Genomic DNA, 15,146 nt, shown 5'->3' with positions numbered 1-15,146 from the left:
AAAAATCATGTTTATACAGAAAAGCACACAAGTCAGAAATTTACCAATGAATTTTTACAAAGTGAACACCCCTGTATAACTAGTATCCAGACCAAGAAACAGATAATTGCAGTACCAAAGAAGGCCCTCATAGAACTATCCAGTCACTTACCCACTCATGCTCTGCCCAAGGGTAACCACTCTCTTGTGACTTCACTATTTTTTCAATTGTTTATTTTTTTTAGTTACAGTTGACATTCAATATTACTTTACGTTAGTTTCAGATTTATAGTATAGCATTTAGACATTCGTATAATTTATGCAGTGACGCCTCCCTCCCTAGTAGTCTAATACACCTCTGGCACTATAAGAAATATGGAATGCTTCACAAATTTGCATGCAGTCTTTGCACAGGAACCATGCTAATCTTCTCCTTATTGTTCCAGTTTTACTATATCTGCTGCCAAAGTGAACACTCTCCTGTGACTTCTTAAATGGAGATTTGTTTTGCATGTCCTTAAACTTTACATATATAGAATCATGCAGTATGTACTATTTTGTGTAGCAGTCTTTTTTTTACTAAAAATTATATTTCTCTGTCATCCATGCTGTTATAATTTATTGTATTTCTATTCATTATTTTCTGTATAGTATTCCATATGAATATACCATGATTTATGTATTCTATTGTAGATTGATATTTGAGTTGATTTTTCATTATTACACATGCACTCAATGCCCAATTAATGTACATGACGTTAAAAAATTTAATGTATTTATTTATTTTTAAATTATAGTTGGCATACAGTATTATATTAGTTTCAGGTGTACAACATGGTATGACATTTACATACCTTATGAAATGCTCATCATGATAAGTCTAGCAACAATCTGTCACATTACAAATTTATTACAATATTATTGGCTATACTCCTATACTATATATTACATCTCCATAACTTATTTTGTAGCTGGAAGTTTGTACTTTTGTACTTCTTAATCCCTTCACCTTTTTCATCTACCCCTCTACTGCCTTCCCCTCTGGCAACGATTAGTTTGTTCTCAGTCTTTATGAGTCTGTTTCTGTCTTGTTTTCTTTGCCCATTTCTTTTGTTTTTCAGATTCCATATATGAGTGACATCCTGCAGTATTTGTCTTTCTCTGTTTGACTAACTTCACTTAGCATAAAACCCTCTAGATCCATCAAGGTTGTTGCAAATGACAAGATTTTGTTCTGTTTTATAACTGAGTAACATTCCAAGTACATACACCACAATTTCTTTATCCATTCATCTACCAATGGATATCTTGGCTACTCTAGGTATAAGCATACCTCATTTTATTGTGCTTCACTTTATTGTGCTTCACAGATAATTGAGTTTTTTTACAAATTGAAGGTTTGTGGCAAACCTATGTCAAGCAAGTCTATTGGTACCACTTTTCCAACAGTCTCAGATTATGGTTAGCATTTGTAGCAATAAAGCATTTTTAAATTAAGGCATACCCATTGTCTTTTTCAACATAATGCTATTGCGTACTTAATAGACTATGCTATAGTGTAAACATGACTTTTATATGCACTGAAAAACTAAAATATTCATGTGACTCACTTTATTGTAATATTTGCTTTATTGTGTGGTCTGGAAATGCATCAGTGATATCTCCAAGGTATGACTGTAATGCTGCAATTAACATAAGGGTGCATGTATCTTCTCAAATTAGTGTTTTCGTTTTCTTCAGATAAGTACACAGAAGTGGAACTGCTGGATCATATGGTAGTTCTATTTTTAATTTTTGAGACATTGCCACACTGTTTTTCATCATGGCTGCCCCAGTTTACAATCCCACAAACAGTGCGCAGAGGTTCCCTTTTCTCCACATCCTCGCCAATACTTATTCTTCATTGTCTTTTTTATAATAGCCATTCTGACAGTTGTGAGGTGATATCTCATTGTGGTTTTGATTTGTATTTCCCTGATGATTAATGATGCTGAGCATCTTTTTGTGTGTCTTTTGGCCATCGGTATGTCTTTGGAAAATGTCTATTCAGATCCTCTGCCAAATTATTAGTCAGATTATTTTGTTATTTTTTTGATGTTGACTTGTATGAGTACTTTATACATTTTTGAATATTAACCCCATATGAGATACATCATTTGCAAATATCTTTTCCCATTCAATGGGTTGCCTTTTCATTTTGTTGATGGGCTTTTCTTGCCTTTGCCCAAGGAGACATATCTAAAAAAATATTGCTGAGACCAATTTCAAAGATTTTGCCATATATGTTGTCTTATAGGCATTTTATGATATTGAGTCTTACATTTGAATACTTAATCCACTTTGAATTTATTTTGGTATATGTTGTAAGCAAGTGGTTTAGTTTCAATTTTTTTTTTCATGTATCTGTCCAGTTTTCCCAACATCATTTCTTGAAGAGACTGTCATTTCTTCATTGTATATTCTTGCCTCCTTTGTCATAGATTAATTGACCATATAAGTTTGGGGTTATTTTGGGCTTCTATGTTGTTCCGTTGATCTATGTGTCTGTTTTTATGCCAGTACCATACTGTTTTGATTACCATGCCTTGTAGTATAGTTTGATATCACGTAAAGTGGTACCTCCAAATTTGTTCTTTTTTCTCAAGATTGCTTTAGCTATGCAGGCTTTTCTGTGGTTCCATATGCATTTTAGGATTAGTTGTTCTAGTTTTGTGAAAAAAGCCATTGGTATTTTGATAAGGATTGCATTGAATCTTTGGGTAGATTGCTTTGGGTAGTACGGACATTTTAATGATATTAATTCTTCCAATTCATTAGCATATTATGCCCTTCCATTTACTTGTGTCATCTTCAATTTCTTTTATGTTTTATATTTTTCAGAGTACACATATTTTACCTTATTGATTAAATTTATTATTAGTTATTTGATTCTTTTTCATACACCTGTAAATGGTATTGCTTTCTTAATTTCTATTTCTGATAGTTTGTTATTGGTGTATAAAAATGCAACGGATTTCTGAATGTTAATTTTATATCATGCTACTTTACTGAATTTATTAGTTCTAAAAGTTTTTGTGTGTGTGTGTGTGGAATCTTTAGGGTTTTCTATTTACAGTATCATGTCAACTACAAGTAGTGACAGTTTTACTTCTTTGGTTCTAATTTGGATGCCTTTTATTTCTTTTTATTGTCTGATTGCTGTGACTAGGACTTAAACACTATGTTGAATAAAAGAAATGAGAGTAGAAATCCTTGTCTAGTTCCAGATCTTAAAAAAAAAAAAAGTTTCAGCTTTTCACCATTGAGTATGTTAGCTGTGATTTTGTCATACGTGGCTTTTATTATGTTGTGGTATGTTCCCTCTATACTCACTTTGTTGAGAGTCTTTATCATAAATGGGTGTTGAACTTTGTCCAATTTTGTTTAATGCATTTATTGAGGTGATCATATGTTTACATTTTTTAAAATGTGGTTTATCATATCAATTGATTTGCAGAAATTAAACCATCCTTACATCCCTGAAATAAATCCCACTTGATCATGATGTATGATCTTTTAAATGTATTGTTGAATTTGGTTTGCTAATATTTTTTTGACAATTTTTGCATGTATCTTCATCAGAGATATTGACTTGCAATTTTTTTTTTTTTGTAGCATATTTGTTTGGTTTTAGTATCAGGTTAATAATCCATGTAATACGAATATAAAACAACATATTACTTGATAATTATTTAACCTTTATGATAAAGAATTTTAAAATGTGAAGCGTTTCCATTAATAATTTTAGCCAGGGCTGGCTGAGGAAAAACAGAAGAAATAGATTCTTTGACCCTGTGTCTTTCTCCTACTCTGAGGGTTGACTCCTTGTTCTGAACATTGTATTCTTCTCTACCATATTCCCATTCCACATTTTCATTTGGACAGGAAAATCTAACACAAAACTAGAGCCTCTCTCCTGACAGAGAAGTGTTACTGTCTTCCAATATGTAATAATAATGGGATGAAGTTTCTTCGATTGATAAATATGTTGCTAAACTGTACAATAGAAAATGGTTACCAGATTTTTTTTTTCCTATTAGATAAGTTGATAGTATAAAGGGGTCAAGTCAGCCATAGAAGTCTTTAAAACTTTGATTTAGCTTGTGATTTATTTGATAAGGTCACAATGCCTGATGGTTTCAGATTGTCATCCTGAGGTGGCTTTCCACATTTTCTCTCTCCATCCCCACAGCTTATAAATCATTTAATTATTCTCCAAGAGCACAATTCCTTGGAATCCTTCTTAATACAGCTCTTTGGATAGCTCCTAATAATTAGTCAAATTAGGTACACAAAATGAAAATCTTTGCTAGGAATTCTAAACCCAAGTGACGAAATAGTCCTGGCACCGAAAATGACTCAGTGTAGACAAAAGTTAATATGTGCATTCTTCTTATGTTTTCAGATCTAGTTGAGAATAGGAAATAATAGAATGTGGTGGTAGACATGTGGAGCTATTAAAAACAAGGGAGATAGTCTAGGTAGGGAGGAAACAGCAACAGCTGGGGACCTGTTAGTGATCAGAGTAAGTAAATAGGCATAGTGTGTTAAAGAGGTTATTAAAATCTACATTCTAAGCAGCAGCTGAGTATACATTGGAAGAGATAAGATTAGATACTTTGGAAATGACCTAGGATAATCATAGATAAGAGAAAATAATTTAAGACAGTATTTAGAAAACTGGAATTAAAATAGTTAAATAATTTAGTGGATTATATTAGGTTGGTGCAAATATAATTGCGGTTTAAAAGATTAAAAACAATTGCAAAAACAGCAATTACTTTTGCACCAACCTAATATTTAGGGATTATTTATTTCTTCCCTTAGCAACTTTATAAATTATTGTGTTTCAAAATTATAAGTGGAAAATACCTAATTAGGTTTAATTTATAAATTAAAAATAGTACTTTCAAGGAATAAGATATATAGACCAGTTCAGTGAATTTAGGTAACAATCGAACATTAGAGAAGAAATTTTCTAGAAGAATTGTCTTTAAAAACAGCATTCAAAATAATTTATGTATATATTCCAATGCAGGGAGGTAGAAAATAGCAGTCCACTCCTTAAGTGTGGGTTGTGCTCAGTGTCTTTCTTCCAAAGAGGACAGTAAAAGGGGTGGGAGTGGAGGCATGGTGAGTATCTTTGCAGTGGAGGAACCTGACAAACATGACCTCCATCAGGTGATGAAGGTCAACATCAACAGTGATACATCATATGGACAGTATATACTCTGGATATGATGTGATGAGAATAGCATTTTACCTCAGTGGTTTTCCTCTCCAAAATCCATAACCTAATTCTAATCATGAGAAAAACATCACACACATCACAACTGAGGGACATTCTACAAAATACCTGACCAGAACTCCTCAAAACTGTGAACTCAAGATCATCAGAAACCAAGAAAGCCGGAGAAACGCTCATAGACAAAAGAAGCCTAAGGTGACACCATAACTAAATACAATGTAATATTCTCGATAGGATCCTGGGGCAGAGAAAAGTCATTAGGTAAAAACTAAGAAAATCTAAATGAAGACTTTAGTTTGAAATTATGTATCAATATCGGTTCATTAATAGAAAATGTACCATAGCATTGTGAGATGTTGATAATAGGTGAAACTGGGTACAGTGCATATGGAAACTTTCTGTCCTAACTTCGCAATGTTTATGTAAATCTAGAACAACTTTAAAATGACTGTTTATTTTAAAGAAAAAATAAACAAACAGCAAGCCCCCTTTTTGATGATGTAAACATCACAGCTGTATACAGGGATTAGCAGTATGAAGCCCTGGAACAACTTAACACAGAATCGTGTGGGCTTTCTTCTCTGAAAGTCTTTAAAGATAAGTTGTGCCATCTTCTCTCTCAGAATTGTTTAGGTCTACTGTTGTCTTAGGACACGTAGATTGGAATCAATCAGCTCTGTTCCCTTCTGGCTCTATTTTCATGATTCTATAGTTTATTTAATGACATTGGATATAAGTTACCTCTGAGTAAACATAATTTCCACTCTTATTAACATTCTCACAGAGGCCTAATTTCTTTCAGACTTGAATCCTATGTTTACGTGATAGTAGTATAAAAAAAGCATTATTTTCATTTAGATATACCAAATGCTTTACTTCCGCCAGCAGTACAAGTGTGACACGCTCGTCTGGCATGGTTTCTTTCCAAATAATTTTTATAATGACTGCTTCTCAGCACTTAGTTATTTTCCAGGTGTTGGCAAATTAGTACTAAGGCTTACACAAAGTTCTTTTGAGTCCTCTCTAAAATACACAGATACGCCAATATGATGAACGAATCCTAAATGTTAACTTTTCTGTAAATATTCCCCTCCCATAATTATATGAGGCCTGGTGCTTATCTACATTTATCTCTAATGTAACATTCTTTTGTTTAAATCTCTAAACAAGATTAGAAAAGTGGTAGGGAAATAACATATCTCTTTTGGAGCCATAAATAAAAGACTGAAACTAGGCTATAAAAACACCAAGATAGACTTTTTTTTTAGTATCTAGGACTTAATATATTATCTCATTCATTGTAACCTCTACACTCATTTCTCCGTACAATACCCATCGATCAAAAACTGTATGTACATATTTTTTTTTAAAAAACAAAATCATAATTAGCCTGCATCATCTAAGTTTCATTCAAGCTAAAGCTCTCACAGTATTTTAAGGCAAGCTGCTCTCAGGGAAGGTCATGTTTCATAGCTTCATTATAGTTAGAACACGCCTTGAATGCTTAATAAACTTCAGATAATAAGATCAGTATACTTTGCAGAAGGAGCAAGTAGATGAACCATGTAAAGATTTGGCTAAATGAGGGAGACTGGAGGTCCCCATATTTCTTCCTCTGTTTTCTGTAACCATTGTTGAATTTCCTTTCTTAGTGGACTGGCCAGGCTATGTTGTAAGACTGTAAATGAATCCCTTACTTGCCCTTGAACTTGCTAAGCTCTCCAACTTCTACTACTTTGTCTGGCAGGCAGTTTCACATCCAAATGACTTTCTGCAAGAAACAGAACCTCCTGATCAAACATACTGCCCTGTCATCTACTATTAGGCAAGCTTACTTCTGAAGACAGTGACTTGAGGCTTCTCTTGCTATTTCTCTTTTGATAAAGTTTTCAGCCTTTAATAAGTAAAAAGGGAGAGGCGAAGGAGAGGAGAAAAAGTTAAGTGGGGAAAAGAGAGAGAAAGAGAGGAGGAATGTTATAAAGATGGGCCAGTACCTAATTATAATTCAGGACACCAGCAATTTAATAAAAACAACTCCTCCAGAATGCAGCCATAAGGAAAGAGTTTCCACAATCTGTTCATCTGCATAATTAGTGATTGAGGACCTGGGAACAGTTGGAACATTGCTGAGGAAGGCCCAGGTCACATTATTGATAACATAAATAACAAAGATACAGATTTCCCCAAACTACAAACATCAGAATGTAACTAACAACAACCTAATGGGAGCACAGAAAACAAACAGAAAGCAGATAAACTCTGGAGCCGGGCAGGCAGAAGCCTGGAGTCAAGCACATCATTCATCAATCTAAATACCCTCGGGTTTCTTAGAGTCACCTAAAAGTAAGAAAACGGGAAATCCTCATTGGTGGTACTATCTGCAAGGATGTGTTACTACAGCTGTGAGTATGCACATTCCATGAATCAGACATATAGTCTTTATGCTTTTACACATGGGAACATAATTCATTTTGAAAAAAATTTGCATTGCTAAACTTAGTTATTTAATGGCACATTGGAGACCTGGAAAGTGAGTGCTGGAGGCACAGTCTGCATTTCAGAACTCGGCTAAATTCTATATAAGAGACTGATAAGTAGATTTAAAACCTTTAAAAATGAGTTAATTACTCATATCCATTATAAACGAATGTGCATTCTTATTACCAATTTGAGAAGAGCTGTAAGAAACGTGAGAGAAGGAGCCATATCTGTCTTTTTATCCTCTGCATATTCAGCTCCCACCATAGGGCTGAGAAGATAGTACAATGAGAAGATATTTCTATAAGGCTGACTAGAGACAAATAAAACAAAAGTAAAGGAAGTTAAGAATCCCTTAAAATTCTACCACCCAAATATTGTCATTGTTTTGGTGAGCATGAGCTTTTATTCAGATGGAGATACCATATGTAAATAATTATTTTCAAACTAAGCGTCAGCTACACAAACATTGTAGATACACAAATTGTGCAAGACCTGGGTTCCATATAAACCAATTTGAGGTGTGTGTACACATAAACTATCAATGCTGGCAAATTTGAACCCTTTATGTCTTCAGATAGTGTGAGACCTTCTTCACTGTGTGAACAAAGGACTGTATTTGAGCCCAAAGAATATGGGTGACAGCATAAGGGACAAGGAAAGAATTTTCATTGCACATACCTTCGTCATGCACGACTGTCCCTACGGTAAACATGTGAATAGTTTCAACTTCTAACAATAGAAGGGAAAACAGTCACACTTTTTAAAAAGTATATGTGTCTTATGCTTGAAGGCTTTAAAAACCACACACATATCTGTGGTTTTGAAATATCCTTAAGACCTCAGAAGGGACAATCCTGTCTGACTGCATGAATGAGATAAAAAGAAAGCCTGTCCTTTCAGTGGGAAATTAACCTGTTATGTAAAGTTCTAATAATTGTAAACTTGATCATAGAATTGAAGGTCTCTAAAGCGTATACCTACCATTATTCAAAAATTAGAAAGCAATAAGGGAACTTGTACTTTTTAAATAAAGTATCACAGCATTAGCACATTATGTATTACGAAATACATAGATTTCATTAATTTATTCAGCAAATATTTACTGAGTGCTACTATGTACCATATATTCCTCTAAGACCTGACGTTATCAGTGAACAAGGCAGAAAAAATTTCCCTGCCCTCATCAAACTAAAGTCCATATGAGTAAGTAAGCACACATCCTGCATTCCCAAAGAAACTTTTTGTATCTCCAATATGGCTCCCATGATTTGAAAATTATGTTGTCCCTACATTTAACTGACAACTGATTCAGCACAATTGGAAGAAACCATTGAATGAACTCTTGTAGGTGGTGGGAAGTGAAATGTAGGAAGCCTCAAAGGAATGGGGCATCAAAAGTGAGCTTTTGTATCACCATAGAGAGTAAGTTAAGGGTACAGGTCATGTATACCCATAAATTATATCTGTTACAGAAGAATTTGAATCTAATGGACTATGGTCAGTATACCTTAGAAAACTCTAGGCTGTTTTTGCCCTATTTTATTGGGTCATAGAAGATGACTTCGAGCAGTGGTTTCAAGACTTTTGGAATTCATTGATAAAATTAAAATACAATGACAACAAAGGGACCTGGCACAGGGGTGCCAACTTTTAATGACCAATATGGACATTAAAAGTACTTTAAAAAATCAGAATAAATTAGAATCATTTCTAAGAAAGTACAGTTGGGATTTATTAACTGTTGTATTGGGAAAGGCTACATTATGCTTTGGTAACAAATACTCCTCTCCTTCCCCCAATCTCAGCAGCTTAAACCAACATGCTACATGTTCTTCATGGGTAGGCAGGAGTGGTCATCCCTTAGCAGTCAAGACTGAAGAAGCATTTGTTTCAAAAGTAAACTACTGTGTCAGAGAAAAAAGAGAGCTCTGGACAATCTTGCATCAACAATTAATGTTTCAGAAAAACATGTATCACTTCACTCACAATTCATTCGCCAGAACTCATCACATCACATGACCTAATTCATCCACAAAAAGGCCTAGAAGTACAAACTTACCATATGCCAGGTGAGATGGAAATATCTGACAAGCAGCTTCTGTTTGATGAGCAACACTGATGAGTGCCATAGCATCACATGACAGTGTTCTGATTTTCTCAGTACGGACCAGTGAAAACTTGGTCTCATTCTTATGCAGATCAAAGTCAGCCTTTGAGAGAGAGAGAAAGAGAGGGAGGGAGAGGGAGGGAGGGAAGGAGGGAGAGAGAGAGAGAGAGAGAGAGAGAGAGAGAGAGAGAGAGAGAGAGAAAGGTGGGGAGGGGAGGGGAAGAAAGACAAATATTTATAGGACAAATAAAATTCTTTCTGGAAACTGAGACATTCTCGGGGGTACGTGCAAATTATCTCTAGATGCCACACAATGAAGAGGTAGCTAGTGAGGTTTGGCTTCTGTGACCAAAGGTGAATACCTCTGAGACCCCAGGTGCCAGGAGCGAGAGCACACAGGAAGGGGCAGTGTCTCAGTAGCATAGGTTCTTGCTCTTTCACTGAAAGACAATTCGCTTTAGCTGTCAACAACATCATGCTGTGTAACTCATTCTTAATCCACTCTCAAGGATGATTATTTCAATGTTAGCTGTGCACCCAAACATCTGAACAGGTCTAAGATGGCCCAGCAAAACCCGGCAATGTCATATTGACCCGAAAGGTTGCATAAGAAATGAAAAGAAGCTCAGTTTCCTGTGCAGTGCGCTCATTCGGTCACGGTTGTTTTGTTCTGTGTTGTTGCTTTTCTTGTTGTTAATACATGTGGCAAAACCAACCCCCAAAATTAAGTTACATCTCTTTGCTCAGCCATCCTATTGAGCTATGGGGCAGGGAAGTCTTACGCTGTTTTATGGAAATTCTGATTTTCAAAGTAATAAACAAATCTCAAAGGAACCAGAAAGGAACTATTGGACCCATGCCACACACTCTGTGTGGGCTCAAGAAACTGTATTTGATGATGGCAAATTTCCTTTTCAAAAACACCCTCAAACAAAGCTTAAGTTCCAGAAATGTTTTCTGAGCCAGACTTGCAGTAAATTTTCCTTGGAGGGCCTAATGTAAGATGAAGAACAAATGGAATTAAGGTAGACTTGGTACCCAAATGAGGGAATAAGGGAGTGCAAACAAATGGGGACTGTGACTAGATTTAAGCCTTTGATACTATAATTCTGATAATGTAAATGATATAAATATAAATGTAAATAATAGTCAATTTAGTGGTGGGAAAAGGCCAGTACTGCCATATAATAAAACATATATTTAGTAAGATAAATTAAATTTTAACATTCACGATAAAATTGTCAGAATGACATGAAATGAAATGTAAATCTGTTTCCTCACTTAGCCCCACAAGTCCTAAGTTCTTTTTCCTAAATGTAAAGTTAACAGTCTCTAATGTATTCTTCAGAAAAACTGTAATGCCTCTATTAGTGTGTATATTTATATATATTTTTCATCTACCCAGATGGGACCTACTTTATATAATCCTTTTCATTTTAATTGTTCAGGCAGTTATTTTAGCATCTTAAAGACACAGCCGGGGTACATTTCTCTTCCCTGCTGGAACTTCAGAATATCAATTGCCTTTCCCTTTGACTTCACTGAGAATCTGTTCATGTAGATACACAAATATTTTGTATAATACTTTACACTGGGGGGAAAAAATCAAAACCTCTTGAAATATTTCAGGATTAAATATTTGCTACGAATGAGTGGGGCTTTCATCTGCTCCTGAAATAAATTACTAAAGCACTAAATAAATAAAGTACCAATAAATGCATTTTGAACAATAAATTAGGCTTTGTGATTGGTCCAAAGGGATACATGTAAGATAACCAGTTCTTATAGAGCAGAAATCCCAAAGCATGTTTATACTATTTAAAACTTCCTAGGATACCTGGAAAAAACAAAAAAATATAAAAAAAATGAACGGAAAACTTGGAAACCAGAAGATGCCATCTCATCAGATTTTCCTGAACATTGATAAAATTTAGAAAAAGTAATACTGTGAAAACAGCACCTATGCAGCTGTCCTTCCAGCACACCCAACAATCTCAGCATGACAACTATTGAGGCCACATAAGTGCACAGGGGACATTGTAGAGTAGTAAATTTAACTCAGCTGTTGGCAGATAAATATACTTATTGCTGAGGCATATTATGAGAATACATACAGCCAGAGAGGAATGATTACAATGAGGCTTACTTAAAGAAATGAGAAATAGCTATTTATTGAACACCTACTTGTCAGACACCACTCAGCTCCTTAATTCACTTTCTCATTTAATAAATGTCTCTAGAAAGTACTATTCCCTCCAAGATAGATGATGATGATGATAGATAGATAGATAGATAGATAGATAGATAGACAGATAGACAAATAGATGATAGATTGATGATAGACAGATCACTACCTCCAAGAAAAGAAAAGAAGTCATTTATCCAAGGCACACAATCAGCAATGGTTTGAGCAGAGATTCAAATATTACAAAGACAGTCCTCTTCCACTGTACCACAAGCCCTCTTCAAAAATTATCTGTTCACTAAAATATGTGCCAGGCCCAGATGGTTTACAGCTGAAATCTATCTAACTTTCAGTGAATAGATAATCCTTATGCTATTCAAAATATTTCTGACCATAGCAAAAGATGGAAAGTTTCCCAATTCAATTTACTAAGCTACCATAACCTTGCTTCCCAGACCTGATGTAGAGTAAAAAGAAAACTATAAAAAAATTTCACTCATGAATATGAATGCAATACAGTAAACAAATTATATGTAAAAATCACCCAATTAAATCCAGGTGCATATCAGAATAGCATCCCATGACCAAGCAGAGTATATTGCAGGAATTCAGGGATAGTTCAATATTAGAAAATATAGCAATATAACTCCTTAAATTGATAGGATAAATTTTTTAAAATGTAATATTAATACATTAATTAATTAAGAGGTGTTAAGCTCTTAAAAATAGCTGCCATTTCTAACTTAGAAATAAAAACTCCAGGTGAAAAAAAAAGAAAAAAAGGACACAATAGAACTGTTTATTTAACACCAACAGAAAACAACATATTGAAAAGGAAACTAGTGATCACAATTCAGACAATTCTGTTTCAGGAATTCTAAGATAATAAAATAATAAAATAAATGGTATTAAAGTGAAAAGAAAGAGACAAAAGTATTATATGCATATAATATGACTGCCTACGTGGTAACTCAAAAGACTGAAAAAAGCTGATAACATTAAGAAGAGATTTGATAATGTGAAAGGATAGAAAATGAATAAATTGAAGGGCATATTGTGTCCAAGAATCCCAAAATACACTTTATAAGTCATTTCCTTTCATATTAATGTACAAATTTAATGAATTCTAATTAAAATCCATTAGGTTATTTTTCTCAGAACAAGGCAAAATTATTTAAAGGTTCATTTGGAAAATAAATGTATGATAATTACCAAGAGTTTTGTGAAAAATAAGAATAATGAGGGAAATCTTTCTAGATTAGAAACTAAAATTTTTTAGAATGTAGGATTCCAGAGCAAAGACTTTCTGTCTGTGTTGTTAGCCAGGACCCAGGCAATGCAAGAAGCACAGTGTACACTCAATAACTACAATTTCACTATATAAATGAATTAGTTAATGTGATCAAAAGAGCAAGATTTTGGCCCATGAATAAGCAGGTAAATCAATAAGAGGGAAGAGAGAATCAAGAAGCTGATTTAAGAGTGCATTGCCTTATATGATAAAGTCACTTTTCTATTTGGTGAGGGAAAGATTCAGTGTTTAACCAATGGCTTTTTTTTTCCTTCTAGAAAAAAAATAAAGTTGAATCTCTGCATCACTGGGAAACAAAATACAAATGCCCAATAAATTAAGGATTGAAAATTTAAATATAAATCTGTTAGACCTTCATTACTTACAACTTTACTTATATTAGACATCTTTGATTCTCACCTGCCTGCATCTCCCAGTCTCCTGCTTTTACAGGCCCAGTGGGACTTCCTCGTCCAGATTAAGTTTGGCTCCTTCCACCCTCTATTCACCACCCAACACCTGCTATTTCTTTCCGGTGTATGTGACTATTCTCCAGATCCCTACTCCAGTGGAATGAAATGTTTCAGAAGAAATTTTCTTTCCAGATGTGTCTTCAAGGCTGTATTATTTGTGTCTTAATTTGGTAAGTAGAATTTGACAGAATAATAAGTGGAAACAAATTAGGGAGATTATAACATTAAGCTTCTATTGTATAATTGTGTTCTGAACTCATCTGTGCCAGGCAAATGATTATTACAGGAGGCACACAAAACACACACACACACACACACACACACACACACACACACACACACAACCAAACTACCCACTTATGAGATGTTAAAAACAACACAGTTTGGTAAGCTTTAAAAAGAACAGGGAGTTGATTAATCATGAAGAAGGAAGAGAAAACATGGATAAATGGAATCGTCACCCACTGCTGAAAACAAAATATCAAAATATCAACGTCAAAATCCCTGTGGTCTTGCAGAAATATTCTAGTGAGTTTAGATACAACAACTGAGAATCGACCCTTTCTTTTTTACCTTCTCTGGGACTAGGAAGTGTGAAACTAACCCAGAGTCTGAAATAAATGAACTTTTGGTTCATTTATTACTTCCTGGAACAAAGGTACTTGCAAAGCTGTGAGAGATATCTTAACCTTAAGACCAAGTGAATATTTAACAACTCTCCACTCCCTCTCTCCACAATGAAATGGCTTATATTTGGAGAACCTCATGTACATAGAATGAGGAAATTAGATGTCAGAGTTACTTAACCAGACCATGGGCTATGCTCACCTTTCCTGAGAGGTAACTTAATATAACAAATAGAATGTGGACTTGGATGTCATAGATTCCTGAGTTCAAATATTTGCTTCACCACCTCTTGGGAAAATCCTTGAACTACTCAGACCTGCAGTTTTCTCATCTGTAAACAGGCATACTAAATAACCATCTCACTAGTAAGGAAAGTGCCTAGGACAAAACTGCTCATTCCTGCTCCCTTCATATCCCTTCGAAACAAAATTTTTGAGTGTGGGGAGGGGAGCAAGGACATTTTCAACAATTCTATCTAATAGACAGAAAATGCATATCCAATTTCCTATTAGATGAGGCTCATTCAAAAATAAATATCCAAGACATTTTTAAGCACCAATTTCATCAAAAGACATGTATTCCAACAACAGCATATTGATTTTATTCTACATAGGCTCTCTGCAGAGTCAAACATTTGTTTTAGGGTGGGACAAGATTTTTGGCATCAGTTTAGTAAAATGTTGGGTTCTTAGTTTGCATAACTGTTGCGCCTGTAA

General features: G+C 34.6%; 1 non-coding gene across 1 annotated transcript; it reads right to left on the bottom strand.

Annotated features, from left to right (window-relative positions):
- Positions 1-348: 348 nt before the first annotated feature.
- Positions 349-455, bottom strand: LOC117032593 (U6 spliceosomal RNA). Its single transcript, XR_004424772.1, has one exon. It is a non-coding gene; the product is annotated as a U6 spliceosomal RNA (small nuclear RNA).
- Between the last annotated feature and the right edge of the window lie 14,691 nt (positions 456-15,146).

The sequence above is a fragment of the Rhinolophus ferrumequinum genome, chromosome 12 (genome assembly GCF_004115265.2).
Source record: "Rhinolophus ferrumequinum isolate MPI-CBG mRhiFer1 chromosome 12, mRhiFer1_v1.p, whole genome shotgun sequence".
Lineage (NCBI taxonomy): Eukaryota > Metazoa > Chordata > Mammalia > Chiroptera > Rhinolophidae > Rhinolophus > Rhinolophus ferrumequinum.
This window is presented reverse-complemented; position numbering and strand designations above follow the sequence as displayed.